Raw genomic sequence first — 11,889 nt, forward strand, 5'->3', positions numbered from 1 at the left:
CGGGAAGGGAGTCAAGGCGTACTTCGACACTGCGCATAGATGTCGCTTTTCAGAACCTTTTTTCTCCCGCGAAAATTTAAAGCCAGAAAAACTGTGGGGTAGTGGGATGAGCTTGGGTAATTGATAGGCCTGTGCGGGTAGTGATTTTTGGGTTTCGGGTCGGGTACGGGTAGTTGAAAAAACTTCCAATCGGGTATCGGGTCGGGTACCCGGATTTCCAACGGGTACTCGAATAATTAGGCCTAGCTAAACTACCATTAGTCGGGTGCTTTTCGGGTAGCAAAAAATCATATCGGGTACTTATCGGGTTGAAATACTTTTATTTGTGAAAAACATAAGTGTCTAGAAGCCCGTCCAAACGATTTTTTTACATGTTAACTCGCGAATGCTGCGCGTCACATACGTTTGGTCTAAACTTTCAAACCCGTCTGGTTTTAACATGGGCGTCTATGGGAGGGGACCAGTTTTATCAACGTTTCAGGCCCAAATAGTGCATCCACTGGTTCAAATCTCTTGAATTTTTAATGAGACGTGTATTGAAAGGTTTGATATTATCCTGTAAAATTTAAAGACTTCAGCTATAATAGTTTTTTTTATAAAAAATAAAAATCATCACATAGTAGAGAAATTGAAAGATTTAAATCCTTCAATTTCTCTACTATGTGATGATGGGCCAAAAAGGTTGATAAAACTGGTCCCCTTCCATAGACGCCCATGTTAAAACCAGACGGGTCTGAATTTTAGACCGAACCTATGTTATTCTCATTCTTAGGGTTTATTGAGGGGGCTTCTAGAGCGCGTGCAGCCAGCGTGATCAAGTGGGCTATGGCCAAACCAATACCCGATTGTCCTAAGCCTTGTCACGGGTAATGAGCGGGAAAATTTAAATATTCGAATCATTTCGGGTATTAAGAAATTAAGTTTTCGGGTATCGGGTCGGGTACCCGACCCGATACCCGACCGGGTAATTTTCGGGTAGCGGGTACTCGCACAGGCCTAGTAATTGAAAATCACGAATTATTAAAATCTTAGAGAATTGTTTGCACTTCTACATTTAAAATTACGTTTTTTATTACAGAGGAATGTTACAATATGAAATATTTTATCACATTTTAACAATAAGAATAAAACAGTCTCTCAATAAAAAATATAAATAAAATCGCGTCACGTTTTAAAGATAAAAATAAAATAGCGTCACGTTTTAAAGATATAAATAAAATAGCGTCACGTTTTAAAGATATAAATAAAATAGCGTCACGTTTTAAAGATATAAATAAAATAGCGTCACGTTTTAAAGATAAGACTAAAATAATATCACATTTTAAAAATATAAATAAAATAGTTCGACTATTTAGCAATATAAATAAAATAGTTCGACATTTTAAAAATATAAACAGAAGTAAATTGATTATAAACAAGAAGTTAATAACTCCCCGGCATGGGCGCGTTATGAAAGTTGAGATTCACGCTCCTATTCCGCGGCAGCGCACAAATGGCGTAGCACCTAGCGAACCACTTGACATGTACCTAACGTATCTAGTGTCGCGCCGCTCAGACAAAGTAGTGCGGGTTGTTGAAGGTTTAATCGACGCGCATGCGTTCTAAAGGTAATTTCAATCAGCTGTCTGCTGTGAGACTGTGACAGTATAGCCTAGGCCTAGTACAAAACCTGTGAAGACTACGTGTGATTGCCTATGAATGTGATAAAATAGTAATATGAAAAATGGATAAGGAATATGATTATGACGAATTCGTGAAACAAAAAGATGAACGTAAAACAATACTACAATGTTGGGAGAGCCAAGGACGTTTGAAAACTTTTGTTTGCAACATGATGGAAGAGTATGCAGTATTATTCGTAGGTTTCAGATAAAAATTGCACTGGGTCGATACCGAAGGCGAAACTAAAATCGTTTTTTACGCGGCATTATGAAACTAATTACAGTTTTAGACTTTAGAATTTTAATATAATTTACCATAATTCAGATATTACCGGCACTACTACGGCGCCATTTTCCATCACGTAAGCGCGGCTACCAATGATATTGCCCTAAATTTACTCCCATGATGCTCAGTAATTTGTACTGCTTTCCAATACCTCTTGTCGCTTCTATGACGTCATGCGAACATCCTATTGGTTACAAGCAAGCCACGTGATACTCGATACTCATTTTACATAGCATGCAGGCGGGAAGGTATGATTGACTTAAAGCTATTAGCTTTTTGATATCTATTTACTTTTGATATAAATAAAATATTGCCACAATAAATTTAAAAATTGAAATAAAATATTGTGACATTTTAAAAATAGGAATAAAATAAGGTCACATTTTAAAAATTGTTTTAATGTGGCACTATATTATTCGTAGTCTTAATCTGGAACTATACTATTCGTAGTTTTAATGTGGCACTATATTATTCTTAGTTTTAATGTGACACTATATTATTCGTAGTTTTAATGTGGCATTATATTATTCGTAGTTTTAATGTGGCACTATATTACTTATAGTTTTAAGATGTTTTAAAATTATCTGAATCACTTTTGTTTGAATTAAGTAAAAAAAATTATGTTCTGTTGTAACATTCCTATTTTTAAAATGAGATAAGATAAAAACTTACTAGAAAAATTAAACGAATAAAAAGGTTTTTTTTCATTCTTAAAATCCTTATTTTATATTTTAAATTTAGAAGTTCCAACGATTCCCTAATATTCTAATAATTCTTGATGTTCTATTATCTAATCTCATCCCTCAGCCCTTTAACGAGGGAATGACCATCGTCTACTATGTGGATTGACAGACCAAGTCTTGCTGCGTTTCAAATTTCACGGGAAATTTAGGTTCTAAAGCGCGCCCCTTGCGGACGCATTCGGCGAATTAAAAGGTACCGAAAAAATTCTCGAAATTGGAGAGCGCTCCGGCCTGGATTAATAATGTTGGCAAAGGATAAACTGAACACTGCACTAATTGCGGTCCATCTATTGTCTTTCTTTTTTTTGCAATCTTTAATTCTAACATCATACAGATTTGTATTGTTTCTAACCTCTTCAATAAACCTTTCAGCATTGAACTTCGGCATTTTCAGGGATTTGTACTAGTTACTGACTCGATTAGGAACTAAGTTAATAAAAAGATGGCGGACCGCGAACCGCCTCTTCCGAACACGCGTGCACAAAAATGACGTCACGACTCTAGCTTATTGCTGATTGGCTCGCGCAGAGCGTTAACGTTGAACGCAGCCGAAAAAATAGAAAGCTAATGTAACCTTCCGTAGTAATTAAGGGACCTCCTGAGTTTCTACTCCAGGGGTGTAAGGTTACATAGAGGATTAACACCCTGTGTTACCTCTGACCTTTCCCGTACTATATAAGCGTCGACTGCTTATCATTATTAAGTCAGTCTTTCTTCACTACTAAGATGTAGTAGTTCGCTTGAGCGAAGGGCTTTGCCCTAGTATTGGACTTCATCCGTTAATAGTAATTATGTTTAAGTTGTATTAAATACAAGTCGGTATTTGGTAATTAATTTAGTTTAATAAAAGTATGATTGATCCTAAGTAACCGTAGTAGTTATTCTTAGTATTAGCCAAGGCTTTTATGGCCACATGGGGCGACTTTAGAAATATCGCAAGCGTGGTTACACTAATATCGTCACACTCAACGTAATTTCTGTCCAGCGTAACTAGGTTTTTTTTCGGTTGTCGCTTGACGTCGGGCGAAAAGTCGTGATTTACGCCGAGTGAAAACCATGCTTAAGAGTTCATCCTAGGATGCGGCGACATTTCCCGAGAATCCCGACTATATAGTGTTGTTGGTCTTTAAAATTAAGTTTTGAGTCAAAAAAGCTCCCAAGGTCCTTTGTTAGTTTTTCGCGCTTTAGAATTTTTGAGTTTAAAGTGTAATTGTAGGTGATTCGTTTTAGTTTTCTCGTGTAAGTGATTATAACAGTTTCTCCTATATTTATAGGAAGGTTATTGTTTAGGCACCAAGTAGATAGATCATTTAAGTCTTTTTGTAAATTTTCGCAGTCAGTTATGTTATTTATTTTACTAACTAACTTATGATCGTCTGCAAATTGCTATAGTGATGAATGCTGTATCGAGGTTGGTAGATCTGTTATGTAAATATTAAACAATATTCCACAATTGACTTGGTACGAGATGTTTGTCGTGACGACATTGCATTTTATGATATTATGTCATCCTGATAGATAGCTATTGATCCAGCCCAAGAGAGACCCTCTGATTCCATATGTTCGTAGTTTGGCCAGTAAAATGGGTTGTGAGACACGATCGAATGCTTTTGAGAGGTCTATGTAGATTGCATCCACTTGTCCTCTTTGCGTGACTATTGGTTTAACTTCCTCCATAAAGGAGAGATGATTGGTCTCGACAGATCTGCCTTGTACGAAACCGTGTTGTGTGTCTGGTAAGTTGTTGGAGAACCATGAGTAGAGATATTTGTACATGATTGTCTCAAATACCATGCTGAGGGAACTTAAGAGTGAAATTGGCCGATAGTTTTTGGCGTCTCCGCTAAATCCCTTTTTAAATACTGGTGAAACGATAGCTGTTTTCCATTGTTCCGGAAATGTGCCTTGTTAAAGGGAAAGGTTAAAGATATGTGTTAAAAGAGGTTCCAAGATGTCATGACAACCCTTTAATATTAAGTTGGGTATCCTGTCATTCCCAGTTGAGAAACGAATTTTGAGTTTTTTATGGAAACTGTAGTATCGGCATTGGTGATTGTTAATCTAGAGAATGTATCTACGATCGGATTATAATTGGTACATTTAGTTCTGGGATCTGCATTGTCATCCGCGATTTTGGCAAAGGTTTTAGCGAATTCTTTTGCTATACCGGTGCTATCGGTGTATAAGGTATCGTTTTTCGTGAGAACGATATGCTGTTTCTTTTCTTCAGTTCTCTTGTTTATATAAGACCAAAATAGCTTCGGGTCCTTGTTTACCGATTCTCCTATATGGTTCGAGTAGTTTAGCTTATCTCTTTTTAATAATTTTTTTGCTTGTGTTTATAGTTTTCCTTGTCTTTGGGATTGGAGTATGTTTTGGTACTTTTCATAATAATATTTCTTTTCTTGAGGGTTTTGATAAGTTCTTCAGAGGACCAATGTGGATAGTAGGATAAGTTCCTGCGAGCAGTGTTTTGTTTTGTGTTTTTAGAATATGAAGTTTGAGTGCTTTGTTTATCTCGGTAGTCAAGCGCAATAGTACACGTCTTTAGAGGTCAGTCACTGTCTCTGAAGTAACAAAAAATTCCTAGAAAGTCCGCTTTGCGAAAATCGTACTTTGCATCCCTAATTCGTGATGTGACTGGTTGTTTATGGTACGCAAGTACTATTGGTGGGTGAAATCGGTCTCTCGGTATGAGATCTAGTTCTGCAGTTTTAACCTGACAAGTATGAGTATTTGTGAAGCAGAGATCAAGTTGTTTGTTTTGGTGGTTCATTATATCACTCATTTGAATCAGATGAAATTGTTGACAGATATCATGGCTTCATTTATGTTGCGCTTCACGTACAGTGTTTAAACCATAGCCGTTTTAGTAATGGCTTTGATAGATCTTGACTGCTGTTTCAAGCCGTAAAGCTTTTCAACGTTTTATGAGGTAGAATTTAAATTTAATTAAAAATTAGATATGTAATTTTAAAACCACACAAGAGAGTTAAGACTCGAAGGGATTATTATGGTTAAGTGAGATATGCAGGTATCATAGGCTAATGTAAGAAGAAAGGTATAATAGAGGTTTTTTCTTCTTTCTCGTTAGTTTACTTATGTTGTAGGAAAATACCCATTAAATTATTTTTACAAACGTGTGTTTGATATTAATTTCTACAAAAAAAAAATTGGGCTAAAATATTTTCGTTTCTTTTAATAAGGTTGCTTCATCCCTTATTTCGATCATTAAGTGATTTATATAGAATTGGTCGTAGTAAATATATCATTCCGAATATCAATCTTTAGAGAAACCTTTCCGCGTGACAGCTCGTTCGTGGACTTAGACCACTACTGTGGATGAATCCCTAGACATTGAGATCAGTCAAAATCAAAATACAGTTTAGAAGTAGCACTGTGGCTCTAAAAAGGCTAGCGTTCAGACGGGATGTTCGACCACCTGCCTTATAACTATACAGTCAATGAAACACCTCCTGAAATAGTCTTTTTAAAGTATCACCAATAACTATAGGGAAAGACACGAGGGGTCGGTCTTCATGAAATCCCGTACGCTACCCGCGAAATCCAACTTAAGAAATCCGAAATCAATGCTGATTTCAAAATCCCATAAAAAATCCGAAATCATTAACGAAATCACAAAATCACCTAAGAAATCACGAAATCAACAAAGAAATAACAAAATCAGTAAAGAATTCGCGAAATCCATTACAAAATTCACGAAATCCAAAATCCAAAGAAATCACAAAATCCGACGAAATCACGGGAAAAATCTCAAAATCCAACGAAATCAAGAGAAATATTGCAAAATCCGTCGAAATCACGGGAAAAATAGCAAAATCCGTCGAAATCTCGGGAAAAATAGCAAAATCCGACGGAATCACGGGAAAAAAAATCTCAAAATGAAATCCATTGGATTTTATCGAATTATGAAATCAAACGAAATCAGATGAAATCAAACGAAATCCGAAAAAAATCAAATTGGATTTCGAAATCCGGTACACTTTTTCCAAAACGTCCGACCCCTCGGAAAGACCTGTAGGTACTGAACGCTGCACTTGAAATGAACGAAAAAAAATCTCTAGCTCCGTCCACCCCAATTTTGACGAACAGTCGGTGTACGAAAAAAAATTCGGATGGGAATGCTTCGATTAAAGAAGACTGGAGGTGAAATTTCTACCGTATACAATGTATTTTCGTGGTGAATATCAAAGGCAGTGCTCGAATAGGCACTAGTATTCGGTCAACGTATACTGTTACTACAAAAGAAAGTAACTGTTTCCTGTATTCCGTACTATATCCTGCCCTTACTGATATTGGCTAAAGATTCGAAGATAAAATATAAAGCGCGAGTGCGACTCGAGATCCGATTTGAAGTCCAGCTCGTATTGGATTTCGGAAAAGACCCAATATATAGTTTTACTCGCACTGTTGGCAGTGGCTTAAAGGATTTTGCTAGAACTTTCAATCCAATTCTTTTATTTTTAAATTGGGACGATAAACTTTTGAAATACCATTTCTATGGTGTATTTGAGCATCAATGAAGAATAGTGGCGTTCTTGGAAATTCACTCATTCATCACCCATGTGTCACGATGCATAATTTTAAAATTTTTACCTTTGACTATCAATTATTTTCAACAGAAAAAAAGTATATACACTTCCATTAACATTTAGGATGTAAGATTTATATAAGTTCAACTTGAAATACCATGAAACCGTATTGGCCAGGACAAAATTCAGCATTTTCAATTCCCTGGTTCGCTTATAGCATAAGTGTATCATTTTCAGTTGCCCATCAAATGGCATTCATGAAAATGAGTATCAAACTAGTGAAAAAATATGAGTTAAATTTTTCAAAAATCTTCAAGAAAATTTAAATTTTTTTGTATTATCCAAGTACTTATTTGCTAATCTTTAGTATGTATAACTTACAACACGTTATTACCTCTCCGACTGACGATGACGTCACGGAGAGGTATTACACTGGACGTGTCTGTGTGTCCGTGTGTAATTATCATCGTTACGGTTATGAGGAACGTCTAGCCTCCCAATGGCAGGGTTTCCACCAAATCTTCACCCAACTGATTTGATAAAGAGGCATACGCTTGAATTCGAACGTCAACAATAGCTATGTTTTAAATGATTTAACTATAATTGAGCTAAATTAATTACGATTAAAATAATTAATATCAGTTACATATATTTACTTATTTAAGAAAAACATCTTAATTGCGTCTCGATTCGGAGAGATTGATTTTAGTTTCCCAACTTGTTTTTAATTATAAATTGGATATTAATTTTCTTACAGAAATCTCACAAGTTAAGGTTGTGATAAATGTGTTCGCTACTATTTGAGTATTGGTAAGCATTACCTAATACTGAAATTAGTTTATTTTTATATTGTGTATGTAATATTCGACGAAAGATCAATTCCATTCTAATCTGGTATACATGATACTTAGTAACTCCAAGAAAAAATAAATGACAGTGGCACAAATATGACAGACCTCCATAGAGCAGAGGCACGAAAGACAACATGGGAGTGATTTCCTAAGGTGACGAGGTGGAAAGAAACAAGTACAGGTAAAAATAAAGTATTATGCATTTTTAATCCCAGAATGCGACATTTCTCATGATTATCCCAAACTGTAACATATTTGCATTTGTGACGACTTTTCGGAAAATATAATTAACTCAATCGCATAAATATAGGAAACCTGTGAAGAAATCCCCTTGTTTTTACTACTTACTAATTTCAATCAATAACAGCCAAGGTTATGACTTTCATAAACAATACAATTCAACAGTAAAATGGACTTGGAAATAATATGCAATGACCAAAATTACATATAAATACTAAAATATTGAACCTTCTATAAAACGTTATGTGCCTTAATTACTTAAAAAGTAAAATTAACAAAGGAGTATCAAGGATAATGGAATTACACATTTATTATTTTAATTTACTACACCCAATAAACGTTCAGTTAGGTTCAAAATGGTAAAAGTGATTTAAACTTAATAGTTAAGAGATTAATTTTAATATTTGAAAATTCCAGTTATTATTTTAAGTGAGTATGTTTATTTTAGAAGAATGTTTCCTTTGAAATGTGCTAAAAATTTTACATTTAAGTTGCGTTCCTAGCACATTGTTTGAAAAGATCAAAGCAATTAGATACGTTTAAAGTGCCATTGTCATATTGCATCAACTGCTTAGGGACTAGACTTAATGTAAACATGAAATATGATACAGCCCCTAGAAAAATTGACAGCAAAAAACTACGGTCTAATGGAATACAACCTAAAAACGTAAAGTTAAAAGGGACTCTCAGTTTAGCGCATAAGTAATTTTCAGCCATTGCGATCTTTTGAGACACCGTTACATGTTTCGCGGTTCGCTTGTGGCAACAGAAGATCAAGAATTCGGTGCAATCAGACATTAAAGATAACGCGAAGCCCACAGTTCCGGTGTGAAAAATGTTCATTATGGCGTCTAAAATTTCCACAAAATCATGCGTTGTGGTGTTTTCGAATATTGTGGTCCACTTAAAACAGAATTTCAATACCCATTCAACGGTGAAAATAAAAACTGGTAATCGTAATTTTGAATCCAATTCCGAAATAATTTCAAGGTATTTATTATGTGTTCTTGCTAAAACCTGAACGTCATTTCGCGAGATAGACATAAACTGGCCCCAATTTACAATATCAGTCTTCAAACTTGCAATTGTGAACGCGATTAAAGCTTGAGTTGCGTTTATAAAGGTAAACATAAACAGATAGCCAACGAGACGTAGAAACCAAAAAAAATATAGTAAGTGCTGATAACGCGACAGAATTATCAATCCTGAATAATAGTAATCAATAAAGTAAGACGTGTTCATTGCCATGGGAATAATAAAGAACAAAACATAGATAACATTAAACGAAGCATATAGTATTTCAACAAGACTTAGGGTTGGCATTTTGGAGTTACAGTTTATGTGCATTTTTAGAAGTTGTCTTAAACAACTATTGGTTAAATCTCCGTACAAAGCGCCGTTAACAATATAGATCCATTTCAATAGAACGCATACTTGAAACAGTGACGAGAATAAATGTGCTGAACTCCATTGATTATATATTCGAAAAACGATCGCTCTCAGAACATCGGCCAAGAATACGTTAACGATAAGTAGTCTTAGTGAAAATATAATTCGACTTCTCCGAGTATATATTAGGCGTTCGTCGAAGGCACCACAAAAATTAAGAAATTTGTAAACGACTTTGAAAACAAGATTTTGCGCAATGCAATGTGGTATTTGGTATCTCACGTAATTTTGCTCCATCGTCTTTCAATCGTGATTGCACTAACTTTGAAAAAAAGAAATCAAGAGTGGATATTGTTTATGCAGATTTACAAGTAAGTCGCGAATAAAAAAATTAGCAAACAAACCATATTTCTGTCACGTATCTAACAGCTTGAATATTTCTCACAGTTATCCAAAATATTGACAATGGAATAATTAGCATTGGACTTATAGCGTTTTCCTTTGGTTCCTCGCGGAGCGCTCCCATGGAGGAATAAAACTAGGAGATCCTATTCTTCAAAAACAGTCTTTAACGAAGCTGGAAACTACTACTACCATTTTTATTGCTCCTTGGGAGCGCTCCGCGAGGACACTAAGGAAAACGCTAATAGACCATTAAACACATATGGACCGGAATGGAGATACGGTGCATGGCTCTTTTAGGGCAGCGCCTCTCAAGCGGCAGCCACGACCAAAATTGAAACTTTTTCAACTCAAGTGATAGCGATAACATTATCTATGAGTCGAATAGTTTCGGGACTTTTCCGCTAGAGGCGTTGACAGGCGATGCCAGTAGAAAAACTTATAATTCCCCAGTCCATGTGTTTAATGGTCTTGGCATTGGAGCAATTTTTGCAGAATGATGTCTGCCCGAAAAAAACCATACATCGAAATATCCCCAATTTCGGTTTATTTATTCATTGCAATGGAGTACACAGAACACATATGCGACCTAAGAACGTTCAAAGAGAAAATTTCTGATAAAGTGCTATTATCTTTTGTGTTTTTCCTTCCACTGTTCGTTAAAGTTTCCATTATTATTAGTTCTCCAAGATCTCATTCACGTAAAGAGAGAACGTTCGAGTCAGTCTATTCCGCTTCCATGAAGTCAGAGTTATCTTTTTTTTCTGGGAGGGGCCTAGTTTAGGTCGGTGTAGCCATAGCCCACTCGCTCTGCGCTCCCAGACGCTGCGCTGCTCGCGCTATAGCTATAGCGAGAGCAGCTTGCGTCGTGACGCGCGTGATCGAGTGGGGTATGGTTTAGCTCGCCACCTACTAACCTCAAATTACTGAATAAAATGTTAAATGGACAGGCCAGTAGCGACTCGAGAGTAGAGCTCGGCATTTTCGATCAATTATCCACAAATTGGTGGATAACCGATTATTTATAAACAAATTTGTGGATTATAATACGATTTAACATGTAAGTTCTGTGGATAATTTCCGGGTATGGATAAAAATAAAATAAAGTGGATAATTGATCGAAAATGCCGAGCTCTACTCGAGAGTCGGCCTAGGAAAGAAGTTGAAAGAAACTATTGGCAACAATGTTAAGTATTAGTATACGATTCAGATTAATAACATCGGATCGGCCTTATTAAAAATATATTTTTTATCAATCGGGGTAGGGACAGATAAAAATAACGTGGTATTACATTAAAATATGGCTATTTACCTGAAGTTTCAAACGTAAGCCTTGGTTGTTCTGACACTTAAGGAAAATAATAGTGGCCTTTCTTGTTATAATAATCTAATAACTATTGTCTATTTTACTATTTACTATTCGGTCTTATTTATATCGACATAACCAGCACTATCAACTGTTGCTTTAATAAACATTTCTACTAATTCTGGAGTCAGTCTCCCTCACATCGAGATCGAGAACGACAATTTCGATAAATAATGAATGGATAGTCCACCAGGCGGTGTTAGTGTATCGATAAAATGGCGGGATTTTTTTTTTAGGGAGGGGACTAGGTAGTACTTGATGGTAGCGAAGATGAAGGTAAACTGGAACGTTCTCTCTTTACGTGAATGAGATCTTGGTTCGCTTATTAGTTGAAATATGGTAAACTGAATATTAGGAGAAATATATATAACAAAAAAATAAAAAAAACGAGAACTCTT

At 35.7% G+C, this 11,889-nt stretch overlaps 1 long non-coding RNA gene across 1 annotated transcript; it reads left to right on the plus strand.

The window, feature by feature from the left end:
* Nucleotides 1-4,744: 4,744 nt before the first annotated feature.
* LOC149708814 (uncharacterized) lies at nucleotides 4,745-10,013 on the plus strand. The gene is made up of 4 exons (XR_016381222.1): nucleotides 4,745-5,625; nucleotides 8,001-8,053; nucleotides 8,155-8,275; nucleotides 8,405-10,013. It is a non-coding gene; the product is annotated as an uncharacterized LOC149708814 (long non-coding RNA).
* The last annotated feature ends 1,876 nt before the right edge of the window (nucleotides 10,014-11,889 follow it).

Source organism: Phalangium opilio, unplaced genomic scaffold, assembly GCF_054372755.1.
Source record: "Phalangium opilio isolate 3A_F unplaced genomic scaffold, DU_Popi_V2 ptg000013l_1, whole genome shotgun sequence".
NCBI classification, from domain to species: Eukaryota; Metazoa; Arthropoda; class Arachnida; order Opiliones; family Phalangiidae; genus Phalangium; species Phalangium opilio.